At 52.6% G+C, this 19,139-nt stretch overlaps 1 long non-coding RNA gene across 1 annotated transcript; it reads right to left on the reverse strand.

Annotated features, from left to right (window-relative positions):
• Positions 1-9,894: 9,894 nt before the first annotated feature.
• Positions 9,895-16,450, reverse strand: LOC136791138 (uncharacterized). Its single transcript, XR_010832494.1, has 3 exons — positions 14,159-16,450; positions 13,414-14,036; positions 9,895-12,482 (listed from the first exon to the last, which is right to left on the reverse strand). It is a non-coding gene; the product is annotated as an uncharacterized lncRNA (long non-coding RNA).
• Positions 16,451-19,139: the final 2,689 nt, after the last annotated feature.

A 19,139-nucleotide genomic window follows, 5' to 3' on the forward strand; every position in this document is an offset into this window, starting at 1 on the left:
TGCAAGGGCACATGCAAAGCCGACGTAAGAGTGACAAGTGGTGTAGCAGCCCTGGATTTACAGCCATAAAGAAAATCTGTGCCTGGTTCCCACACCATGCACCTTCACTCTGCCTCTCCTCCTTACAACGGGCTGGAAATAAACTCACAAGGATGTTGTAGCCAACCTCATCTGGTGTATCTATCTACAGACTTTTGGTAAAAAGAAAATAGGATAAGGTTGGGAACACCTCCTGGTAGCAGCCACTAAAACCGGCTGCTTTCCTTTTGGCTGCTGAGCTTTAGCATACCTCAGACCAGATAGTGCATGCCTTAAAAATCTCCATTTTTCACTCAAAGTGTGCCGTGCTGCATCCTGCCAGGCTTTGCTGGAAGCCAAAGTCTGTTTGTGTGCTGTCAGCACTGCGGGAAATAGCCAGGACATTTAGGGCAGGCTGGGGTAAATCTGGGGGGTGACCCCTGCCCCTGTCCCCTCGCAGTGACAGCACACCCCTGGGCATCTGGCAGCATGCAGGGGGTTAAAACACACAAAGGGGAGGGAATGTGGGCTTTCAGAGACTTGTACAGCTCAGGGCAGACCTACGGCCCTGGGGAGGCCCACGGGACCTCAGCCGCTGCCTCAGCAGGCAGGATCCCTCTCCTCCTCCTCCTTCTTCTCCTCCTTCTCTTCCTCCTCCTCCTTCTCCTCCTCCTCCTCCTCCTCCTCCTCCTCCTCCCCCTTCTCCTCCTTTTCCTTTTCCCCCTCCTCTGCTGGGAAATCCACAGAGAAACCCAAGCCGCAAATAAAAGTTCAGATTTACGAGCAGAGATCACCAAAAAATGGAAGGTAATGAGACAATTTTTATGGACCTTTAAGAAACTCCCATTCATACTTCAACCAAATATTTCGTGTGTTTGTTTGAATGCATTAGAGAGCATTTACAAAACCAAAACCTTTCGTTACCCAAAGTGATCCATTTTCCAATTATTTTCCATCCATTTCCTCCTCTCACCTCCCTTTCCGTTCCGTAAAACCCAGGGAAAGGTTTGCTTTCTCAATCTACGTTTCTTTGAGAGTAAAAAAGGTGGGATTTTGAAATTTAAATAAATTCTGCCTTTTGCAGTGCAAAAATACTGTGACCATCTCAGGGCACAAGGACATCCCAAAATGAAGGAGCACGTATACCTGCATAGCTCCTTCCAGAAAGAGGAGTGACAGAGCAAGACTGGGCAGAGCCACCGCGAGCTCTGGCTGTGGGGCATCGCCAAAATCCTGCACGGTGACATGAAGTGGCTGCGAGCTGCTGAATGCTTCAACAGATGGGTCCAAAAAACCCACCTATAAAAAGCTATAAAAAACATCATGGGAGGGGAGAGAGGAGGAGGAGGAGGAGGGGAAAAGGAAACAGAAAGGGGAAGAGGAAGAGAAAAGGGGAGGGGAAGGGAAAAGGAAACGGAAGAGGAAAAGGAAAAAGAAAAGGAAGAGGAAATGGGAAAGGGAAAGGGAAAGGGAAAGGGAAAGGGAAAGGGAAAGGGAAAGGGAAAGGGAAAGGGAAAGGGAAAGGGAAAGGGAAAGGGAAAGGGAAAGGGAAAGGGAAAGGGAAAGGGAAAGGGAAAGGGAAAGGAAAAGGAAAAGGAAAAGGAAAAGGAAAAGGAAAAGGAAAAGGAAAAGGAAAAGGAAAAGGAAAAGGAAAAGGAAAAGGAAAAGGAAAAGGGATGGCTCCATGCATTCCCAGTAGCTCCAGGCACTGCCCACTCCTGCCTGTGTGCAGCCACTCCTTCACGAGCCGCTCCTTAATACATGAAAAAGAAGCCAGAGTCTAGTCGCAGCATATTTTTCCTCCCTCAATTTTTAATTGCAAATCTCTCTGGTCCTGAGCCCCCGAGCAATTCCGTGCCACCTTCCATCTTCGTGTATCTCAGACGGAGGCCCTCCTGCAGCTGTTTGGGGTTGGAGGGAGGGCTCAAGGTGGGACACGGCTTCCCCTGAGTGCCCTGGGATGTGGCTCACCAGGAGCTGCCACCCGTCACCTCCCGCTGCCGGGCGTCCCAGCACGGACCGGACAGTGAAAAACACCCGAGGTGGCTTTAACTCAGCCCTCTCTTTCCCAAGCTGCAAGGAAATTCTTGATTTGTTCCCACTTTGCTGGGAGAATTTCTTACGGGTGAAGCCGTTGTTTGAGTCCCACGTAACAACATTTTACAACGGGCTCCTCTTAAAGAAAAATTGAGGGGAAAAAAAATAAAAAGAGAAAGAAATAATCTAAACAAATGGTTCTCCTGAGCTATTTTCCAAATGGCCTTGCTGCTGCTATTTCAGATGTGATTTCTTTTCCTGACATTAGGTACACTTACAGCCCACTTGAAAACGAGGAGAAGAATTGCGGATGTTAATAGCCATCTCAGAAAATATATTTCAAATTATTCCCAATTACGCCGGTGCAAGAGAAACCTGAGAACATTACCTCTAATAGGAGAGCTGCAGGAACATCAGAGAGGCCTCCTGAAAATACAAGGGAAGTAGATACCGAGCCCACCTTTATTAAAGCCTCTCCCCTCCCCGTCCCAGCGTGTGCACCTCGCAGCCCGGATGCGCGCGCTGGGGAGATGAGGGAGAGCTCTGAGACCCCCACGCCAGGCAGGGGTGAGACCAGGAGGAGGTGCTGGGTGTGCTCCGGATTAAATTTGGCCTTCAACATAGAGCTGAAACTGGCTAAAGAACTGCCACAGGCCCCGTCAGAGGTATTTTTATTGTGTAATTAAATGAGAGCTGAGAGAGCACCCTCAAAGCGTACTCACTGCTCTCCTGAGCTGCTGGCCACGTTCCTCGGCAACCCCCTAACTTACTCCCCAAGAATAACCTGCCATCCATAGACAATTTCCTTACTCACTAATAAAATCTACTTCATTTGGGGGCCTGCTAATTACTTGTACAGCCGAGATGCCCGCAGTGGCAGGGCTGCTGGAGCATGCCGCCCCCAACATCTGGCAGCCCCTCGCGCCCAGCAAAACCCCTGCCCCAGCCCTTGCAGAAAAATATAAGTTTCAGCAGCCTAAACTGAACCTTTCTCAGCAGGTTTTTGCTGTTTTGGGGACAGCTGGGGATGGGCATACACCCCAATTGGCAGAGACACCACCTCTGGTCCAGCATGTGGGAAGCCCAAGGGAACATAAAGGAGCCCCAATATTACCGTGCCCCTCGTGGTTCGGCTCCAGCAAAAAAGGGAGTACAGTTTCCCCTTGACGTACAGGGAAAATGTCATGTGCGAGGCATGTAGGATAGGAGAATACAAAGTAATGTAATGTTTTAATTTGAAAAAGTAATAATCCGGAGGCCAGAAGAAGTGTCATGTGTATTACATGCATAATAACTCATTATCTAAGCATTGTAAAATCATTATTTTAAATAACCGTATTTCATCTCGGTGGCTGGAATGGAAAGCAGGATGTATTTTATGTAAAATAGATTTGCGTTATTATTTATTCATGAGTTTTAAAAGGATCATTATTTTTGATGGACAGCTTCTGTCAAAAGATTTATATAGGGAAGCTCGTGTTTTCCCATAGTAATGATTAATCAATAAACATTTGAAAACAGCGCTTAAAATTCAGTGTTACCAGGATACACATTTACCTCTAATTAGAAACAGGTTTTCGGCCTGGAAACCGGATCGCTTTCAGATTCCTTTTAATTACAGGCGCGCGGAGGTGCCAGGTGAGGCTCCGCAAGGCGCCTGCGCGCGGGGCTTTCCCCCGGCCCCGGGGGGCTCGGGATGAGGACGCGGGGCTGCTGTTAATTTTGATGGAGACCCTGCTGCGGGCGGGGAACGGGTGATTTAAATGCTCTGCAGGTCGCACACATCCGCGGTGGAGGGGAAACCCAGGCTGCGCTGCAGCAGAGGACAAAGCAGAGCCCCTGCCTGCTGCTCCTTCGTGTCTTCATGAAGGAAATTTCAGGAAGGGAAATAATTTATTTATTTATTTATTTATTTATTTTTGGGCATTCCCCAGGTTTTACCAACAAGCTGCTTCTGTGAGCAAGTGCAGCACAAACCCACCTCGCGGTGAAGGTCTGAGCCTGGGGCTGCCGTCCCCATCCTGTCCCCATCCCCGTCTCTGTCCCCTGCATTGCGTTTGTGTGCTCTCAGACCTGGGTTTTATTAATGCTCGTTGCTCCAGCAGGCACAGGAGCTCCTACACGATAAGATGTCTGTCCAGGAATCGCAGCAAATCCCTTCCCGTTCGGGAGAAAGGGTTTTGTAATGCTGCTTTTCCAGCGTGAAAGCTGGACAAGCCCGAGTACAGCGAGCATCTCCAGCCAACCGAGGGATTAGGGAGCGCAGGGGATTTTTTTCCCCCAAAGTCTCGCTAAGCCGCAAAGCCAACACGGATCTGTAACACCGTTTGGGTTGGTATTATCCATGTTCAGGCTCTTCAGAGCCTGGATGAAGCAGTCAGGTGAAGTCGGTTGCCGGGATTTGGAGCTCTCCTTCCCGCACAATGCACCTTTACACCAGCAGTTAGCTCACCGCGCCTCCTCAGCGTGCCAAATTATTTATCCTCCACACGGGAGGCTTGAAGAGGCTTAAATGACATGCAAATGCCAGGGAGCACGAACAGCGCCCACCACCAGCAGCCGGTGCCTGCTGGCCGGGAGGACCCTGCCTCCAAACCAACACACCCCAAAGCCTCCTTTCCTGACCCTAGCTCGGCCGCAAATCAAACGTTTTCATGAATTTTTACATTACCACGAGCGCTCCGGGACACGGAGCCCTTCAGCCTCCAGCGGTGCCCGCGGCTGCACCCGCAGGATTTGGGGGCTCACGCTGCCCTCGCTGCCCCCGCCCCATAAAGGCAGGCGGGCGAAGTGGCGGAGGGCTGCTCTCAGGTTAGGGGCTTCTGAGTTAAACGCTGCTGAAATCATTTCATTTTCAATATACTTACAAGCCGAGCGAACGCCTTTGGTAGCATTTTATGTGGTGTCGCGAGCCCTTTTAACGTAACGGGGTGAAATCTGGAGGTTTTGTGCAAAGAGGGAAATTAGCCCTAAGTGACAGAAGTCACGTGCGTCTGAAACGGCTGCTGCGCTCTGATCATGAAAGTCTTTACAGAGATATGTAAAAATCCAGAAATTCATTTCGAATTAGCTGACTTGAACATTTTCTAACCTAACAACTGCATAGCAAGAGATTGCTCAAAGGCAGGGAAAGAATTGACCTGAAATGCTCATTAAAATTACACCGAAGCGAGGCTTTAAGAAAAGCTGCTCTTTTCTTTTCTCGCAGGCACGATGTGAAACGGTGGCAACGCGAGTGCTTGGCACATTGTCCCCTTCAAACACCCCCCCACCCGCACCCGAGAGGCATTTTCACACTGCACTAGCCCTGCGGATACCCAGCATGGTGCAAGGAGCATCGTTTTCTGCAACGCGGCGGTTTTTAATGCTGGGGATAAAATGTTTGGGAGAAACTGGGCTGATGAGATGCCCGATTTCGGGGCCTGCGGTGGTCGTGGTGGGGCACGGGAGTGTTTTAATGCCACCCTGCTCTCCCCCAGTACCAGCACCTCCCTGCGGCACCAGTGCCACGGGAAGGGTCCCCCCGGCACCGCTGCCACCCGCCACAGCCGGGGACTGGCTGGCAGCCAGCAGCCGAGCACGCTGCAATTAAAGGAGGCACGTTTGTCCTGCTGGTAATATCAGCATTTTATGAATGAGCGCGTTCCTGATACCAGCTCGTTAGGAGGGGGTTTATTGCGGCATCTGTCACCTGGCGTTGAGCGATCCATCCCGCGCGCGGCGCAGAGGCTGTCAGGGGCGTGCGGTGGGGATGCTGGTGCCGTGCCACACTGCTCCCGGTGCTTAAAGGTGCTGGTGTCAGCCTGGGAGCTTCAAGATGATGGATCCAAATGCTGGCCAGCCCTCATGGCCATCCCGCTTTAAGCTGGCATTGCTTGGGGTCCGATCCTGCGCGCGGATGCTCTGCTCTGCGTGTGTGCAAGCGCTGGGGCCGAGGGGAGCCCACGTGCTGAGAAGTGGGGAAGGTCTGCGGAAAACACACGAGCAATCAGATGTGTCGTGGTAATCCACGATGCTGAGGCAAGTCTTATTATCTGCTCCTTCTGTGAAGTGCTGGAGAACAACCCCTGCGCATGCAGAGGCAGTGGTGCTGAGCTCGGGCACCGCAAGGTTGTGGCGGCTCTGTTTGGGGCAGTCGCGGCTGTCCCCGTAGCCGTGGTGCTGCTCGTCGTCCCAGAGCTCCGAGCTGCATTAAGTGGGGCCTACATTTTTGTGGTCATAATAACAGCCTGGGGTAACCCCAAAGTGAGGTTTTTATGGGTTTCTAGCAGCGTGAGGTGGAGCAAAGAGGGATTAAAGCTCCCGGCAAGGGGCGAAGATTTAAAGGAGGAGGAGCCCCAGAGCCTGCGCAGAGGAGGTGCTGGTTCTTGCCTGCTTTTAGGAGGATTTTACCCGTCAGACAAGTAAATACACAGCGGTTGGCTCATCTGCACACATTTCTGCAGGAACATTTCACCCCGCGAGGTGCCGACCACAAAGGTTCCCTGCAGGTGAGTGGTGATGGAGGGGCAGCTTTGTGACACCGCGAGCTGGGAGGTGTCTTGCCAGAATAAAGCACTGTGCCACAACCTGAATTCATCTGAAGACTTCTGTGGGACCGGAGGCAGCCACAGCAAGGGTTTGGAAGTGCCCTGTGCACCCCTGGGCTGTCTGAGCAGGCTCGGAGGCCTGGGGGATTTGCTGCTCCAGGCAGCGCCACGGGGAACGGGGTCCTTGCACAACACCGCTTCCAACCTAGTTGCTCAAAACCCCCCCAAAAGTAACCAGAAGAAACGAAAACAAACAAAACTTCAAAGGACACCGCAAAGCTTTCCGTCTTCTGTCCAAAGTGTAATCTTAAAAATTAAGCAAGGATTAAAATGCAAATATTGGTTTTGGTGCTGGGTGATTTAAGGGCCCGGGCAGGGTTTGGGAAGCAGCCTGTGCGCTTCATTTCCTTTTCGCTAGGACAGCACATTGCTGTCAGCGTTGCTTTTATTTGCACATCTGGAACCAGTAAAAGCGCACAGCTGGGAAGAGCTGCTAGCCACGAGCGATGTTTTGCTTCCCTCTGGGGAGCTCAGAAAACGGCCCTGGCGTAGGAGTAATTAGGCAGGATAGTTAATAAAGCCACGCCGAGACGAAACGCGAGCCGCGGTGCCACCAGCCCGGGCACACAGGAACCGCTGCCCACTGGGCTGCATTTCCAGCAGCGGCGATGTTTGCGCGAAGCAATCCAGCCAGCCGAGGCACCCCGTGTTGTGAACACGCAGCTTGAGCCGCTTCTTAGCAGCACAACATGATGCTGAGGCTGCAAAGCCACGCAGTAAAAGGGTGCCCACCAGAAGCCACCCCAAACACCTATGGGGGATGCATTTTGTTGCCTATGGGTGCTCTGAAACACATGTGAGCGTGTTGCGGGTTGCAGCACATCGTGCGTGGTGTGCTGGGCTCCAGCTTTCAGTTTTCCCACTTATTTGTGCTCCCGTGACACTCTGTTATACAAGGTACAGGGCTCACGGAGAGGCTTCCTTGCCATTAGCAAACCCCAAATCCCTCCAGTAGCTGCGCTTTCAGCCGCAGTTCGGTTGTGGCTGCCCAAATACCAGCTCGAAAAGGAAAATTCTCCTCTCAACCTCATGTTAGACTGACTTGGGGACCATCCCGATATTGAATCCTGGCGGTGTGTGACCTGATGTGGCTGACGGTGCCCATGCTGGCGCTGGGCAGCACGTGGGGTGAAGCGGGGCTCTGGGACGCTCTGAGCAGCGGGTGCCCAGCCAGCCCCCTGCCAAAAGTGCTCCCCGAGAGCGTAATTGTCTCCTGTGTGAGACCCAGCCCCTTCCCAAAGAGGCTCTAAGGGTGCTTCAACCAGCCAGGCTCTGAATCACGCCCTTGCAATGCAGAAAGCCGGTAAATACGGACCCGAGGAGCGCTGCCAAACGGAGCCTGACGGACGGCTGGTGCCTGAGCACCGCTGCCTGTGAGCACAGCCCAGGGAACGGCCCAGCCTCGGGTCCTTCAAAAAGCCAGGGTTATAAATACCAGGAGATGTCAAATTCAGGAGGGTTCGGTGGCCTGAGAGCTCGTAAATCCATGTTTATACAGGGAAACTTTCCTCAGGGCAGAGCCCCGACCGGTAACAGAAATACCCACACGAGCAACACCCAGGGGAGCCGGGAGAGGATTTGGCTCACTGGGGAAAAAAACAAAAACGACAAATAAATAAATAAATAAATAAATAAATAAAACATCACAATAGCCAGGCAAGTAAGCAAAGAAGAAAACGAAGGTTAAAATATAGCCACACAAACCAATACCTATAAAACAGAAGTGCTGGGAAAGGATTTTTTCTGGTGGATTGGGAAATGTATTTTTGCGAGGCAATGCCTGCTCCTAGCACTGTTTTTTTTAATTATTTTTTTTTTATCATTTTTGTTTGTTTGTTTGTTTGTTTGTTTTTAAATATCTGCCTGGTGCAATGCTGGGCAATTAGCACTGATGAGCAGATCACAGCCGTCGTCAGCTGTGCTGCTCCTGCACCACGTCTGGGCTCGTATCTGCAGCGAGAGGGACAGCGCTAGGTTGCCAACCGAGCACCGAGTCATGAGGGACTGAAGCAGGATTAAGCAATGCGGCTAATTAATTGTAACAGCTGACTTCAGCAGGGCCTGGAGGGCTGCGCTGGGCTAACTCCCCGGCTCAGCATCCTGGGGCCCGCAGGAGGCTACCAAAGGTGCTCTCCGGGTGGCCAAACACGTCTTGGATCACCAAACTGCAGAAAATGCAGGTCGGGAGCGTGCCAGCGAGGACAGCTGTGGTCATCCCGTGCAGATTTTGGGAACTTTCAACCCCGAAAGGGGCAGTGGGAGAAGGCTGAAGGAAAGCGTGGTGTTGAAGCACCTCCTGCTCTCAGTGCTGTTGTCGTTGGAGCTATTCCTGGCATCCTCTGCCTGTGTTTTTCAGCTCTCAGCTTTGGGTATTATTTTCATAGCTTCACCCAGGGCTGTGCTGCTCGGGGCACAGCCTGCCCCACGTCCCTGTGATTTCCCCCAGACCTCTGCAGCGTGACGACGGGCTTCAGCTCTTGTCCCTGGCTCAAAGCCACGCTCGAGAGGGCTGGGGAAAGTCATCCCAGGAGGAAGTTATTGCTCAGCATCTATCAGGAAACCAGAACTTGCTCCTAAGTCAACAAAAAGATGCTGGAACGTAACTGGGCATAGCTGCAGTGGATCGGGGGAGGTGATCGTTTCAGCTGGTGATTCCTTCCCAAAAGGGACGCGGCACTCAGAGAGTGTCTGTGCGAGGTGGCGGGGTGGGCAAGAGGCTTTTTGGGGGGGTGTCTTAAAGGTAGGAGTGACATAGGGTGGAAAAAGTATGAAAATAAGAGTCTGAGTGAACCCAGCACAAGATCTGCACACACGGCCTATTCATATCTGTGTTTTTAAGGGATTTATTAAATTTCTGGCAAATGCATTGTTTTTGTGAAGAACCACATGATATCTCCCACCTTTCATTAGCTGGAAAAGAATGACAAGCACAAACACGGTACCACCTCAAACACAAATAAACCTACATCCGCCAACACATCTCACATTGCTTTACAACCAAAAAAAAAAACCTGGAATTGGGCTCCAAACTTCTATTAGATAAATCCTGCTGGAGAGAAAACAGCTCTATGAGAAACTTAAGCAGCTGACTGAGAAGTATTTTGTTTTGTTTTGTTTTTTTAATAAAAAAATAAATTCCTCCTCTCCCAGGTCAGAGACTTCCCTGCATTACTGTTAGCCTTCACAGCCATTTCCATCAAGAGGAAAAAAAAGAAAAAAAAAAAAAAGGAAGGAAGGAAGGAAGGAAGGAAGGAAGGCTCGGACCCTCCTGCCGGGGATGCTGATGGCCACAGCAGCCCCCGCATGCTGTGGGACACAGGGTGCCCTCTGCACCCTGCCATGGTGCCCCGGCTGTTCGTCACCGATATTTGTGCTCAAACGCTGTGATTTGCTTTTTTAGCTCTGCCTGAGCAACAGGAAGCAGTTTGATGAAGTCTGTAGCGAACTCTCTTGGGGAAAATAAGCAAACAGCTACCTTCGCCCAGACGTGGAGAAACACTGTCGGATGGATTTTAATAATTTACCTCCGGCACTTGCCATTTTTCCAGGTACACACAAGGCACCAGGACGGGGAAGCTGCTCGCCTGGTCACTGCCCCACGGTGAGGCTGTCGGGGCACCGTGTGTGTCCAGCAGGTCTGCAAGCCTGGGGGATGTCAGGGGTCCTGTGCCCATGTCACCTTCAGTCTGCACGAGTCCAGGAACAATTCCCCCTAAGGACAATTACAATTCCAGTTTCTTTCACCCACAGGGACTCCAGGATGTTTGCTGCTCGCAGGTTATTTTAACCCCCGCTGGTGCGCGTGCTGTAATTTCCTTTACCACCACGGCGGGTTTGCCCATTGCCTATTGTCTGCCGAAGCCCCCAGGTGTCCTGAAACCCCACAGGGCAGCTGCTGGGGCTGAGGCCTGCAGGGCTGCAGTGGGATGCCTCTTTCCAGCAAGGAGGGAAGGTTTCCGTCTTGCAAAGTGCTCCCGCGCACGATGCCATTTCTTGCCCCTTCCTCCTGCTTGCCTGGGCACACGTGCTGGTTGCACCAGCACCACGCTGCACGGCACCAGGAGCTCGCTGCCAAACTGCTCACTCATTGCAGAGCAGCCGGATCAGGGCAGCAGCACCATGGGGCTGGCACAGGGACCCCCCACAGCCCCCCCCAGGGGCACAGGCACGAGGCCCCGCACCGCCTTCGGTACCCGATTCAGCCAGGCGACATTTTGTTCCCGAACTTCAACACACACACACACACAAAAGAGAGAAAGATCTCAGATAAGAACACAAATGTTTTTCTTCCCCCGGCTCTGAGTGAAGAAGTGTTTTATAAATCATTTTGGATAAATAGACACAATCAAATCTTTGTTTCCAGTTCACGCTGGAGATACTGTGCAGGCACTGATAGCTGCGGCCTGCTTCACGCCGTGCCAATAAATCTGCCATTTGCAGCATGGGGTCTGCCAAGAAAATCCCCGTAGGCCTGGTCTGGTTTCAGCAGAGGATATATGAAAGAGACTGTATAAATAGTGCAGCTTTAGCCCGCTCCTTCTCTCACGGCTTTTGCAAACTCCAGCAAGTTTCCCCTCGGCACTATTTACACCAGACACGGGTGGTGGTTGCTGTTTGTCCATGCAGCCCACGTTTCAGGTGTCTGTGCTGGTACCTCGTTGCTTTCCAGGCACCGGTGGGAGACATGGAGCAGGGAGGATGGCACGGCACCGCCTTGTAGCTCCTGGGGACCCCCAGCCCTATTACAAGCACACCCACGGCGGCGGAGCCCCCCCAGCACAGCCCCTTAATGCTGCTTGGTCGCGTCCTGGCTGTGGATCCGAGGGAGTTATTGCAGTTATTGCACGCCCCGTGAAGTTATGCACACCCCATGCAGGTATTGCACACCCTGTGGCACCGTGCATCCATCCGTCCATCCATCCATCCATCCACCCACCCACCCATCTGTCCCTCAATGCCATGGCACCCTGGGGAAACCCAAGTTACTGCAGCAGGGGCCGACACGCAGGGATGGAGGACTCCTGTCAAATAAAGCCCCAAACACCCATTCACCACGTAACAGAGGCAGAAAGAAGGGAAACAACCACCGGGCTCAGAGCCGAGCTCTGTGTAATGCTCTGCAAGGCTCAGCACAGCCTCTCACACCGGTGGGGAGCCTGAGGGAACTGCTACCCCCCACCAGCCCTTGGGACGGGAACAAAACCTATTTTTTTTCCCCTTGAATTTCAGGAAATTAGCCGTTTTTGCTGCAGCCTTCCTGGAGAAACACCTGCTCTGGGAAACGTGCATAGCAGCTGCAATCCAGCTCCCCGGGATGCTCCTTTTTCATCGTGCACGGGCTGGGTATTTCGGTGGGAACTGGGGATATTTGGCACAGGGCTTTGTTGAGCTGCTTGACTTGGGAATGTGACCCCCCAGGGAAGGACGGGCTGAAGTTGGGTGAAATGTTTCCATCGTTCCCCTGGGAGCAGCAGCCGGGCAGCCCGTGACCACCTCCCGCTTCTTGCACCATCACACACCTGAGCACAGCCACCCAAACTGCAGACAGGGCAGGTCGGTCCTAAAACACTGCCGGGGAAAAGGCAGGGCTTGAGCCACCTGGAACAGGGCAGGAAGGCACAGAGGTCGGCCTCTCTCCCCTTGCAGGCTTTGTTTTCGCTGTGTTTCTACTTCTGCTGATTGCGCCGGGCTGGTAAAGTCTTCTAGGATTGCGAGGGTAATAAAGTAATTTATTATTAATTGGAGCCTTCAGATTTTAGTGTCTCTTTGGAGGGATTTGTAGCTCTGAATTGCAGGGTCTGGGGGCAGACAGGACCTGGGCAGCATCACCCTTCAGAGCTGTATCGGAAAAATGAGCAAAAAAAAAGCACTTGAGCCTCAAATTCAGATTTTTGTAGGGGATATCCCACAGTAAAAAATAAATAAGAAGACAACACCGGACAGAGAAGTTGCAGCCCCTCTGTAGCATGCAGGAGCGAGAAGCACAGCACCGCCCCGGGGGGCCAAAGCTGCCGAAACACGTGCGCGACCGAGGTGCAATGTGCCATTATGTGCAATTTCCTTTTCAGGTTTCCTTTCTTAATAATTATTCCTATTATGTAGGTGGACAGTCTCTTAATACAGATAAAGACCTTCGCAGCTGCTCCACCGTCGCCGGCCTGGTGTTTAATATGCGCTCTGTAATTAGCCGGAGGGGGGGAGGCCCGGGAGCGTGGTCGCCCCTTTTTCTCCCCGACCATTTTTAATCTGCGCCGCGCTCAGCTGGGGAGGGCTGATAAGAGTTTCTGCACGTGCCAAAAGAGGGTTTCAACTCGCCTTTCGATTTCTAGTGCCCTCCTTGCACAGCTTTGCCCCCGAAGGACCCCAGGGCATTACAGTTATCCTCCCTGGGTGTCATTTTGGTGCCTTACGATGCTCAGCTGGCCGTGTGGGAAGGTGCCATGTGCCAGTGCAGGGGGGCACCTGCTCCCCAATGGGGCAAGCACAAGGCCAGCCCCAGAAGATGGCACGGGGACACCTCCCATGGCCATGGCCACAAGGACCACACTGCCCCGGTGTCACTGCTGGCTGCAGAAGGGAAGCAGGGATGATAAAAGGCACAGCTAATCAGCCCTTAACTCATTATAGTGGAAAAAGGGGGAAAGAGGATATGGGAATGGGTCTGAACTTTCTGACAAGGAAGGGAAAAATGTTGTTTGCTTCTGGAGAGAAAGGTGAGTGGGAGTAAAAGGGGTGTCATTGGTCCAAGCAAAAATTTTAATAAATATACCATTGGTGAAGAACTAACGAGGCACTGTGATGCCCACTGACGGTTTCTTGTGGGTTTTTGTCCATGGTGCCAGCAGCGCCTGGGCACTGCAGCCCGGGTAAGTCGGATTTGGTGATGGAGAAATACACATCAAGAAGTGTGCAAGGTGCAACTGCAATAAAGGTGTCTTGGTGTGCCTGTGAAAGCGTCCCCCAAAAATGCCGCTTTAAATCACGATTTCCTTTGTTTCCAGCACTGCAATTTCCACTTTAATACTTACTGAAGAGAAATGGCATGGAAATGTAATAAAAAAGCACCAGTGGGCTCTTGCGAAATGCCAGTTTTGTGCAGTTTAATACCAACAGCCTTTAACAACAAATACTGCCGGTGCTTTTTATCCGGAGATTCGCAGAGCACCGCGGACCATGCACACACCCTCACAGCCCAAGCGGACAGGAAAGCCCAAACATCGAAAAATTTGGGCAGTGCATGCGTGCAGCATCCTCCCGGCCTCACAGCTCAGTGGCTCTCCTCAGTGACCACGAGTGATGGTTTGCACGCATCCGCAGACTCCTGCTTTGACCAACCAGCACAGCACGATGCTGTAGATAAAAGCCAAGCGCAAATGGCCGCGTTGACATCTCCTGCAGGAAAAAAATATATAAGGATTAGGCTAGAAGTGATATTTTCCCGAGAGACGCCCTTGCTATTCAAGAAACCATATGTTCTGGAGGAACCCTCCGCGCACAGATTTTGACCCGCTCACCTCTCCGTGGAGATAAAGCCGTCGAGAGGGAATCCACTTCTGTTTGGTTTTAATTTACCGGGAATCAGGGTGCCTGCCAGCGCCCGACCAGCTGCAAATAGAGACGCCCGTGTCATCGCTCGCAGGAGTTTGTGACCGGGCACTCGGCGCTGAGCGGCTCTCGTCTGCTGTGCTGCCCTCAGCGGAGCTCTGCAGCCCAGGAAATGAACGTGATCTCACCGAGACTTGCTCAACAGCACAAAGCCTTCAATTCAGAGAGTTTCAAGGAAACAATCCAAGAAAATGTTCCTTTCGAAACTCTTCGTACAAGTACGGTCAGACAGTTTCGTGAACTCGCAACCGGCTACAGCAATCATTTGTTTCTGCATTTGCTCAGAAACATTTATCTGTTCATGCAAAACCGATAAAGGGAGACACTGCGGGGATGCCTTGAGTGGGATGATACAGCGTGGCGTTATCAGTAGCTCTTGTATAACCCGTTCCAATTTTAAATTTTACCCTTAAAATCCTTTTTCTTGCATGTTTCCAGGAGCAGCTGTTTTTTAACAGGAAGACGACTGCCGTCCTCTGCTTGCATTTGTCCTTGAGGAGACGTGTAGCAATCACGTGCACTGAAGTGAGGGAAAACAAAGCTATTCACCGAGGCTCTCATGGCCTGGGCAGCATCAGCATCTACACCGCAGTCATTCGTGCTCTGCTATCTGCACAACATTTCTGCATTCCTCAGACTACCAGGCCTCCGTCCGAAAACAAGGCATCCCCGGAGATCTGTTTTCTTCAGCCAGAGGTCACGTCCAAACCAGAGGCTCCGCTGAAATAATGGAAATAATCCCTCTCTTTGGGAAGTCTTGTGACTAAATGATTCAATCTGTTTTCTGAGCGAGCGCTTCCAAGCCTCCGGGTTTAACAACGCGCGGGGGCAGGAGCCCGATGAGATGCTCCTCCAAGGGGGAGAGCGCACCGTGCCCGTGCGGCGGGACATCACGGAGAAATAAGCGACGCGGAAGATGAACGGAAAATAGAAAACAAATACTTGCAGTTGCAAACATGACTCGAAGGCCAAAATAAAATAAAAACATCTTATGATTCAACGCAAGCCTGGTTAACAAAAGCAGCGTTAGCTTACAATTGCCTTGATTGCTGCATGTGCTATTCTTGGAACAACAGACACTCGCGAACCAGGAGCTACCACGGCTCAGCTCAGCAGCATTACCGATATTCCCCAAAAACTCACTGGAGGTAATGAGCAGGTTGAAACAATCTGACGAGAATAATGCCAGCCTTCCTGCGGAGATAATGTGTCCCCACCGCGCCGTGCGCGGCCCCCCGCGGCCCTCGGCAGCGTTCAGCGGTGAGAAATTTCTGCAGGGGAAACCTGAATCCATCCCCGGCAGCTTCCTGCAAGGCGTCCCCAAAAGTGCCCCGTGGGACGGGTGTAGGTCCTGCACCCGTGTGCTGCACCCAGTTACTTACTGCCCGCGGTCCCTCAGGACCACGATGCGCGCGTTTGTTTGCTTTTAAAATTAAATTAAAATGTCGTAGACAGTTGTCCCAGGCCGTTTTCTCTGAGGAAGCTTTGCGAGTATCTTGCTTCGTGGGTAAACGCCGCTCAGGTCGTCTGGTCGGAGGCAAATTGCTTGCCTTTGACTCTGCCCTTGCTGGAAGATTTCTGTGTCATTAGCACAGTGTTAATGAGGCCGGGCGTTAAGGCGGGTGCTGAGCGCGAGCAGAGCAGCTCTATTAGGCCACAAATTGCCTCGTGCAGAGGGCGGCACCAGGCGGGTCCGTGCCCAGTTAACCTTTGCCCGCGTGTGCGGCGCGGCTGATGAAGCAGCGATGGCTAATGGCATTCACTGGGGCGTCTCCAGAGGTGGCGTTGCTGTCCCGAATGTAAATCTTGGTGGGCTCGTCACCTCCCCCATGCAGGGACGCAGAGTCGTGGTAAGTCAGAGGATCACAGAATGAAAGTCATGCAACGTCGTGCTACGGCAAGGAGCTAATCTACCAGCGCTAAGCAGGTATTTTGAAGGCAGCCGGAGATCGGGATGTAGGGTGGCTGTGTTAAAAGGAGGAGTTGGCAATGGGTTTCTGAGGATTCAGAGCGATGCCTGGTGCCCACGCGGGACCGGCCGTGCTGCAGCAGGGCCAGCCCTGCCTTGTGAACACACAAACTCCATCGCCCTGCCTTTGGGAGACGGCGGTGACTCAGTGCAACGCAATTTTGCGCTGAAGCAGTAGCACGGACACGTACGAGCTGTAAAACGTGGACACGAGCTGCAGTGTAGACACACGAGAGCTGTAGGAACGTGTTAGGTAGGCGAGCCTGGGGTGAAAGAAGAGGAAAGAAGAGGAGGAGCTGGAAACAACCCAGGGACACAAGGGCTGAACCTGAGCGTAAGGATTAGAAGTGATCCCACTTTCCTTCTTGCAATCGTGAGACAAAAGTACTCGGGGGAAGAAAACGCCAACGGTGTGGATGCGGTGCATAGGCACCTACTAAAGTCACCTTGCACGTTGACCCTGAAATTAGGCCTGGGGTCCTGCTGGACCTCTGCCGCAGCCCCCCTTTGCTCTGGCAGTGGAACCAAGTGCAGGTGACAGAGGTGTCCCCAGCCTCGGGGAGGAAGGGTGTGGGGAAGCATTTCTTCCCTGGGATCGTGAGAAAGTGCCACGTTTTGCAGACTTCCATCAGCCAAATATAAGAAAGGGAAGACAAAACAGCAGTAGGTGTGGGACAGGCATCGCTGCCTGGGGAAGATAAACCACTGCCCCAATTGCTTTGAGCTTCTCTTCTCTGCTGATGGCTTTGTCCCCAGGACATCCAGGGGGACATCACTGCCTCGCAGGGCTGCAAACAGGGCAGCAGCTGAAGGAAAATCCCACTCCGACGGCAGGAACGTGCGGCTGTTTGTAACACTCCGTAAAACCCCAGCATCCCGTCCTTGGGAACACCGAGGGGAGTGAGGAGGGGGGAGGCTGTGCAGAAACCCACACCTTGGGGTCACCGGTTCAAAGCAATACATGCTCCAAACATCCATGGACAATTTTATTTCGTGTCTTTTGATGGGCTGCATCGGGTCGGGGATTTGCTGCTCGGGGGTCGGGCTGGCCACGAGGCAGCGGCTCCTGCTGCTCCTGGCCGCACTGACAGCAGCGGGGTTTCCCCGGGCTCCATTTGTCTCTGCTTTTCCACTTGCTCTCTCTCACGACGATGAGTGGGCTGTTCCCACCACCCTCCCTTCATTTTCACTGCTTTTTCTTTTGTTGTTTTTTTTTTTTTTTTGAAACACTTCTTATTTGGCAAGCCCTGCAACAGGGCAGCCTGTGATAAGAAGCAATCCCAGCGCCGTGCCCTCGGGGCTGCCACAACCTCGCCCTTCCGCATGGGGTTGTCCAGAAACCTCCCCAAAATGATGAATTTTGGAGCTGCCAAAGGCAGGGGGCACGGGGCACAGCCCCCCTGGGGGGCCCGACGCCAGCCCTGCAATAGGGTCCGAGATGCGGATCTGCGAGCTCCGCCTGCAGAAGTGATGGCGCACCTCGGCTCTCATTTAATCCCCTCAGCTAACAACTGACGTAGCAGCACCCAGCGAAGATATAAAATTCAAAACCAAACTCAGAACACTTTCAAGACTCCCCTGTGGTTTCATATGAGTGAGCCGCAGCAAACAGCGTGATGAGGAAGCAGCAAGAAGTTCAGCCGCAGGCAGGGCCGGGCTGCGGCCACGTCCCAACAGAGCCACCAGCCCTGCGGAGCCGCCTCCAAACTCACGTGCGGCTCTGCAAACCCCCCTTATCTTCTGTCTTCCAGGAAAAAAAAAGAATTGCTCGGGGTTGTTTTCCCAAGGACCGTGAGCGCAGCAGCAGCAGTTTCCTATCCGTAAGCTGCAGTCACTGCATCTCTTCAGGTTTGCGCCGCACGTCCCAGCGGCTGGTATTTAATCTGTTGGAGGATGGCTCGCGGGGAAATGCCATCCTCAGCTGTGGGGAATTTTAAACAGAGCCTTCTTTAGCACACGGGATTCAGGAATTCAGCGCTCTGCCTGCAGGAAAACGTGCTGCTCAGTCCTTTCCCATCTGGTGCTAGGGGGAAATAACCCCCCCCTTAGCCTCGTGCCTGACCCCGGGTGAAAACCCTTGGGTTGGGGAAGGGCACGGGCCAATTCTAGGGGACACAAGAGCTGGTGAGAGCAGAGGAGCCCCTTCCCCAGGGGCAGCTGAGAGCCCACGCGCTGGGTGGATGGGAAAGCTGACATTGCCCCTCACAACCCGTGCACGCGGGGGGCTGGGGCATGCAGTGCAGGACAGGGATGCTCGAGCAGCAGGGGGACGGTGGCAGCACGATGCCTTTGGTGCTACATAAATTACCAGCTCCCTGTGAGCTCTCTGACAAGGAAATTACCAGAGGCAATAACACTGATGGAAACACGGTGACAAAGGAGCAGCAACTGAGCCCCACCGAGGGGGTGCAAGCCCCCCAAAGAGCCCCTTCCTTTAAAAATGCTTAAATATCGGTTTGGCTGAGCAAAAACAGTTCTCCGGGCACTTTTTGCAATGTTTTGACAAAAGTCCTTTGGCAGTGCAGGGCATGCGGAGGCTCCTGGGTGCTGAGAGCTGACATTCAGGGGCCGCAGCGTGGGCAGAGCACAGCCCAGGAAGGGTTTATAGCTTAATGTAAAATAAATAGCGTAATATATTAAATAGCTTAATATAGCTTAATGTTTTTGACGAGAAACCCCAACAATTGGCAATCTGCTCTCAGCTAGCTCACGGAGAGGAGGAGGAGCCCGCGTATGTTACATTCTGCAGTAGTGCTCCCCAGCTCCAGTTAAAAGGGACAATTTTCTGTACCGTGGGGTTCCCTAAAAATGAGTTGCTTGCACATTTGTGTGCGTGTGTGTGTGCGTGTGTGTGCTGGGATGCACAGCCAGGTGGGATGGATGCTCAGCGCTGCCCTCCTGCTTGTCTAGGTGCCAAGTGG

Source organism: Anser cygnoides, chromosome 6 (genome assembly GCF_040182565.1).
Source record: "Anser cygnoides isolate HZ-2024a breed goose chromosome 6, Taihu_goose_T2T_genome, whole genome shotgun sequence".
Lineage (NCBI taxonomy): Eukaryota > Metazoa > Chordata > Aves > Anseriformes > Anatidae > Anser > Anser cygnoides.